Below are 7269 nucleotides of genomic sequence, written 5' to 3'. Positions count from 1 at the left end.
CAGCCGTTTACATCAGCGCTTCCCAAACTTTTCCTCCGCCCGAGCCCATTTCCTCCGTGTGGCCCCTGGCTCCCACGGCCCCATCTGCTGATGTTGCAACCCACAGCTTGGGAACCGCTGCTTTACACAGTCATATCTTTATTAGACTAGACTAAATACATCCTTTTCTTTCAACCTTTCTTTGTAGGCCATATTTCCTAGATGCCTCATACTCGTTCTTTTTCTCTGAACTCCCACCAAGATCCTTTCTGGCACTTGCTCGGTCACACAGAAAGAACTAGGGAACAGGACGGACATCTGGAGGAGCTGCTGAACAGGTCTGGTTGAAACTGAGCTTTACAGGTAGAATATACACAATTTCAAATAGTTGAGCCTGATCTACTTGGGTCTGACCCATTTCTCACATGGTCAGAGAGAGAGGCACCATCCCAGAGGCCTCGAGAAGAGGCAATATTGCAGCAATATTGACCTGCCCCACAGCAGCACCAAAGCAGAATGCTGCTTATAAGACGTTCTGCAGACCGACCTAATGGGAGCACACCTTTTTGTTGCCCGCTTTCATCAGCACTGTAACCGCTAAGGATGCAACATTTAACCAGGTAAAGACTTCAGGCTCCATTCACACCTTTCTCAACTATGCATTCAGCTTAACTGCAGATATCACTGCAGCAATTACATTTGGGGCAGTCCCAAGGCTGCCTTTGCAACCAAAGGCAGTAGAGGCCATTTTTCTTTTGAAAGAAAATTGAAACTGAAATGAAAGAAGCCCAAGGCCCTGCAGTTCAGCTTTCATCTGCCATAGGAGCAAGGCTGTGCCCAGGGGCAGTTACTGTAGAGCAGCTGCTGTGATAAATCCCTGTCTCTTTTCACCTCGCAGTAAATAGTTCATCTGCACATACCCCTTACTGCTATTTAAATGAAATGAATGCCTAGTTATTTATGCTGAATAGATAAACTCCTTTTCACCTGGCACATACCTGTAAAGTTAGGTGTATACTTAACTCAATCAGTTTAAACCTTGCATCTTAAAATACAGCAGAGCAAATATCAGTGTTACCATCTTTCAGAATTTTGTCACAGGTCTTGCTGTATTTGAAGGTTTCCCTCCCCCTTAAATGCTCAGCTCCTGGAGAGTCATGTGATTGCACAGAGCCTGAGCTTTCATTAAAGAGAGGATTTCTAATCCCCCTAGCTAGAGAGGAAGCCTTGAGACTGAACCCTGAAGCATCAAAGATGACAAGGAAGCAAATGCGAAGAGCCCCAACCTTTTTCATCTCTGGATTTTTAAGTCAATGTCAACATTTGTAGACCTAATACATTTCTGTGAGGCCTTTTCTCTGAAATAGTCAATACTATCTCACTGGTTTGCCTTGTCAATCAACTATATCCCTAACAAAATGATTTCTAATTACTTTTGATTAGAATACTTGTACAATAGAAAGTTACAAAGCAATGACCCTGGTTTTCCTCATAGGCCATACCTACACAGCAAACTTACCATGATCCAGAACGGCATCCTCAAATGTGCCGTGCTGGTTCAGGCAGGCTGCTTCCTAAAGTGGAAGCTGTGCAGCTGTGAAGTGTGGCTAATTGGCACTGCCTCTTAAAACTGCTAATTAGCTCACCTAAGATGATGTGTGCATACAGCTACTCTACTTTTATTTTTGGAGGCAGCCTGCCTAATGTAGCCCGGGCTGCTTGAAAGTACCGCTCTGGAGCCTGGGCAGCTTGGCAGACAGACATGGCCATACGGTCATCTGGTACCATGGGATGATAAACACTGAGCTGGATGAAATAAGTGGGTTTTTTGCTATTGCATAAGAAGCAGCAAGCAAAACTGACAGACACGAAAGCATCTGGGGATAGACTGTACTGAACTGGTGCCAAACTGTGGCATAAGAAGCACAATGCCAGAGTTACTAACCAGTTCTTATATAATAGTTCATATCAGCAGATTTTTAAATATCTTACAAAGGACCTCCGTATCGTTTTTCACATTTTACTTGTGGGGAAACTGAGGCGCATGACATTGAAATGACTTGACCAAGGTCACGCTGAATGTCATGTACCAAGATGGGAATAAAATCCAGGTTTCTGGAGTTCAACTCCAAAGCTCTACTTACTAGGCCGTTACTTGGAGTTGTTTATACCAAGACACAAGTAATAAGGGAGGCTTTGCAGAGATCCTGGAGAAAAGCCTGACTTGCACTCCAGCAGTAATACTGCTGTAGTGATGCTTGCATTGAGGTTTCCAAGCTGAACTCAGTTACAGAGCCTAATATGTTCTGAGTCACATCAGTAAGTAAATCTTCACAAACAAGTTGCAGTCTGCACACAAATGTATCTGTGAGGTTTAAGAACAACCAATAATTATTAAGGAAGTTTCAACACTCCTGCTGTAAGGAATATGCCATGGATTACTGCCGTCTCTGTATTGCAGATGAAATGTGCAACACCTACATGTATACTGGATGTGTCAGTCATGTTTGTCAGCTACAGTTTGCACCAATTTTCTTAGTTTGCTTCCTTTTGGAAAAATTACTTCCTTGTTTGCTCAACAAGGTGTTTTTTACACTGGACATAGAACAAAAGATATATCTAGGAAAGAGACATGGTGAAGAAGAGCTTGAGATTACTACAGGCAGTCGTCGGATTTAGGACACAATCGGTTCCTGAAAACCTTGTCTTAACTCAAAATGTTGCAACTCGAAACCAATTTTCTCATAAGAAACAATGTTATAAGTGTGGGATTGATTCCTGAACCAAGCCCCAATACCCTATTTTCACCAAAAACACCCCAGAATTTTGTACTTGATCAATTATAGATGAGTAATATAGCTACATTAATGTATTTATATTGTAAATAGCAATCATATTGATTTGGAAGGACTTCTTTGAGGTTACTTTGCTGGACTTTTTGAAGGGCTCTTGGCTGGAGTCTTCTCAGGAGTTTTGCCCATGGCGGGGGGTCGGACTCGATGATCTGTCTAGGTCCCTTTCAACTCATTGATTCTGTGATTCTATGATTTTTCTGGAGTCTTATCTGCTTTCTTAAAGAAAGTGTCCAAGGAAGTTTGGACAGATGTTTTCCAGGGAGATGGGCAACACAGCGAACTTGTTCACTGGCATGGTGTCGCATCGGATCAAGTGTTGTAAAATCAAAACTGTTGTCATAAAGTTGAAACAGGGTGTCAATTTATAAACGTAAGTGTGAAACATTGTAACTTGAAAACATTGCAAGTCAAGGACTGCCTGTATCCTCCAAGACAGCATGATTACCCATCAGGAAGATGTAAGGGAAAGGAAAAAGGAGGTCAAGCAGCATTAATTTCTAAAAATGTATTTGACTATGGAGTATATCAAGCACAGAGAACAGACAAGTCGCAACACGAAGACAAGAACTACCCATATTACTACCATTCCACATTACCAGTGGTACTCACAGGATGCTAAAGGAACTGAAAGAAGCTTCCCTGACTGTAATGTCCGTTTCCCTCACCCCCATGAAAATTGCTAAGTTACTTCTGGCTTAGAAAATGTAACCAGGTTCAGAGAAACAGACAAGTGATTTTGCGGGGGATCGAGGACGCGAACGAGAAGAAGGCATCCTTGGAATGCACTGAAAACAACCCCGTCAGCCACATATCGGGCACATCTACATGTGACTCTACGTCGCTGTAGTGACATGCTCTAGTGACATAGCATCCACAGGTGGCTTCATGTGACCAGCAGCTACTTTGCCATAGTGGCGTGCTCCCCTGTTATAGTGTGCTGCTAAGGCGAAGTACATGCTAAAAATAACCATGTGCAGTGGATACAACACAGTATGGGCGGTTACTGCACCATGCTTTAGGACTTCCAAAAGGAAGCATGGGCAAGTGACAAAGTCACGATGTGTCCGGTGTGAGTGAAACTGCCATAATCTACACTAGCTACTCATTCCCCTCTGCTTTGCCCTCTTTTTCCTGTGGCCCCAAACTTGTGAGGAACAGATGCAGGAATCCATCTACACAGAGTGACTTGCAGGACCAGGGCCTTAGATGACACTTGTTGAGGCAGAATCTATATGCAAATGCAAAACCAGTTGTCATTTAATCACTGCATTATTATAACACTGTTTTTACAAAATTCCTGGTGATACAAGTCACCTTAAGTGTCGTATTCCTAACGCTTGCAAATTACAGTTCAAAACCAGCCTCTGACCACAACTAAGAGGAGTGATCATCCAGCCCTGGATTCTATAATCATGGGATTTTTGGTATCCCTGTCTATAAATCACCTCAAAAAAGAGAGCAAGCAAGAGAGGGGGAGAGAGAGGCTGCCAAGAGGTTTTACTGCATCTTCTAACGCGATTATATTCTGAACACCTCGATTTTCACAACTGCATTGTGCAAATTGCCCGCTGCGTTTTAGGTACAGGTCTCAGCATTAGGGAAACCTAACTGAACTATGGAAAGATAGACAGACCCCTGGTATAGCAAATGAAGGTCCACACCCCTTAGATGTTTAGTGGGCCCCAGGGCCCATAAAACAACCAGATCATTGACACATGAAAAAACAAAATTGCTAGACAGAGGTGTACAGGAGTCAGGGGCCACCTCCCAGAAATCTCCCCACATGCATGAGATAACCAGGCAATAGAAACAGACCCCTACAAGCAAGAAGCTGACAATCTTGGAGACTGAACTCTATTTAGGCACAGAACAGAGAAGCAGGTAAAATGGGAGTTGGGGGTTTTCTCCCAATACTCTGCCAGCACGATTGCATCCTGACCTGGGAGTAACTGGTAGTCATGTATACATAGGTGACAATGGACAAATAGATAACTGACAGTAAGTAGCATTAAAAAGAGAACTATAGCAGACAAACTTGGCAATCATTAGTGTTGCCAACTCTTGTGATACGTCTTGCAATATTCAGTATTTTTCTTAGACCTCTGGATCCAGGAACTGGGTGATTACAAGAGTAGTTCATTTTATTTAAAAGTTAAATTTCTAATCTGCATGGCTGTATAGAGAGAGAGCTACAGCATGTGACTCAAAAAGGCTTACAGATCAGCTACACACATAAAAGGAAAATAAAACAACTGAAATTACATTAATTTTAATAATCTCTTGATTTCTGAATGACTGGGATTGGCCAAAGCTGAAAAAGTTAGATGCAGCTGCATGTTTGGGAGATGACGTAGTGCAGTTAAACTACTTTCTATTCTAAAAAAAGAAAAAGAAAGAAAAAAATCCATCTTTAGTAGTGCAAATATTCTGTATTCATTTTCTATCTGCATGGCACCAGCACCTAGTACCAAGTAAGAAAGCAGGGATCCTATTATGTGAGGTAATGTTTGCATGTTACATGTTGCAAAAGAGTCCCTACTTTTACATTGCAATATAATATTTTGTCCTACAATAATTACTACCTAAGGAAGTCAATTGAAAACAATTAATTTAATTTCACCACTCCCTGGTGAAGCACATACAATAAATATTAACCAGCACAAAGAAACTGAACTAGGAGTTAAGTGACCTGCCCAAGGTCTGACCCAATAAGAACATGGTGAAGCCAGGAACAGAACTTAGGTGCCCTCCTTGTATTGGGCAAGAGATTGCTTAGTTCAAACCTTCCAGGGGCTTTACAGAAGTGTATCTCATTGCATTCGCAGCTGCAATGGTTTCAGCAGATCCGTCAAGATAAGATTCTGGAAGTAGGAAGATTGAGACTATTTTACTGCTTCTTACTGATATCAAACGCAAACCACAAATTCTTGCTGTTGCTCAGCTGTTAGAAACTAGCTCAGTATGTTACAGTCCAAGAGAGAGTGCAGGACTGCTCAGAGATCTCATCATCGAGACAGAGGACAATGGCAATGGGCAGCAGGGGTGTTATACTTTTCCTTGCCCCTGTTTTTAGAGGTGAGTTGGGTTCCCAGGAATCAGCAGCTCTGCTGTGTAACTCTTCCTTGTGTGCAGGAACAGCTCTTCATACCAGCTCTTCTCCCTATCTTGCCACAGTTCTCCAACAATCACCAGTCTTGAGACAAAGCTTTGCAGCCCCTATAGATCTCACCTATTGTTAATTTCTCCCTTGCTGTAGCTCAGCGGTTCTCAAGCTGAAGTCCATGAATCAATGCTATGCAATGTGGACAGTGGGTTTGTTGTATGGTGCTAACTATTCTCACAGTTGTTAATTTCCAGTAGGAGGTTAAAGAAAATGACACTCTAGTATTCTTTTTCCATGTCTGCAGTTAGTGCAGTTGTCCCTGGGACAGTATGAAAGAGAAAGGGAGCTAACTGTATGTTCGCTAAGCCTGTATCTTTGCTTCATTATGCTCAACACTAAGCGTCAGAGAACTCCAGCTGTATCTTTTTTCTGTAAAATTGGCAAGGGCCTAAAATACTTTTTGTTGTCTCAGTCCTTATCTCTCTGACTTTGAGACTTTATCTTTCTATTTTACAACCTTAACAAAACACAAAGATTTTATCAACATTTTTGCTAAAGCAAATGATCTAAGACCTGACTAAATGTTAACAGCCACAAGAACTGTATTAGCAAAGAGCTAAAGTTGAGCAATACCAAAAAATTAGGAAGTTGCTAGCTGAGGCAGCTTTTGATGTCCAAACTGACTACAGTTCACATGCTATACACCAAACTCTAGAAAATCCAAATACACTCAAAACTTTGTTCACTTCTATGCAACTGGTTTCCATTTCTCGCATGTCTCCACCTTCCCCCTGCCCTTCAGTTCCCCCCCACCAAATAAATAAATAAATAAAAATCAGGCTTTAGCTTTGTCTTGTTTTAAAGGCAGCCTTGTTAGTAACCTAGTCTTCTTAAAGACGTCAGAGCTACAAGTGTTGTTATGACTGCAACTTGTAAGATCTGGAGGTGTGAATTTGTTGTGGTTACTTGCTGGAAGTGATAGGGCATCTATGAAGCAATGAGAAAGAAGGGTAATTACATAAAACAAAGGTTTTCAGGTTTAATTTTAAAGCTGAGGCAAAGAAGCTGCATGTTGACAAAGGATGATCCATTGGTTAGGGTGCTAACTAGTAGGGACCTAGGTTCAGATTCTTGCTGCTGACCCTGGCTTCCCATGTTACTTTGTGCAAGTAACTTGGGCCCTGACCCTCAAAAGTATTTAGGTTCCTACCTCTCCCAAAGAGATTACCTCTCTCAAAGGGATGAACTCTCACTTTAGGAATTAGGGCCCCAACATCTTTGAGGATCTGGGTCTAAGTCTCTCTTTGTTGGTGGGCTTTGTAAAATGGGGAT

The sequence above is a fragment of the Crocodylus porosus genome, unplaced genomic scaffold (assembly GCF_001723895.1).
Source record: "Crocodylus porosus isolate Cpor-Errol unplaced genomic scaffold, CroPor_comp1, whole genome shotgun sequence".
Lineage (NCBI taxonomy): Eukaryota > Metazoa > Chordata > Crocodylia > Crocodylidae > Crocodylus > Crocodylus porosus.
The sequence above is the reverse complement of the archived record's forward strand: the minus strand, read 5'-3'. Positions refer to the sequence as shown.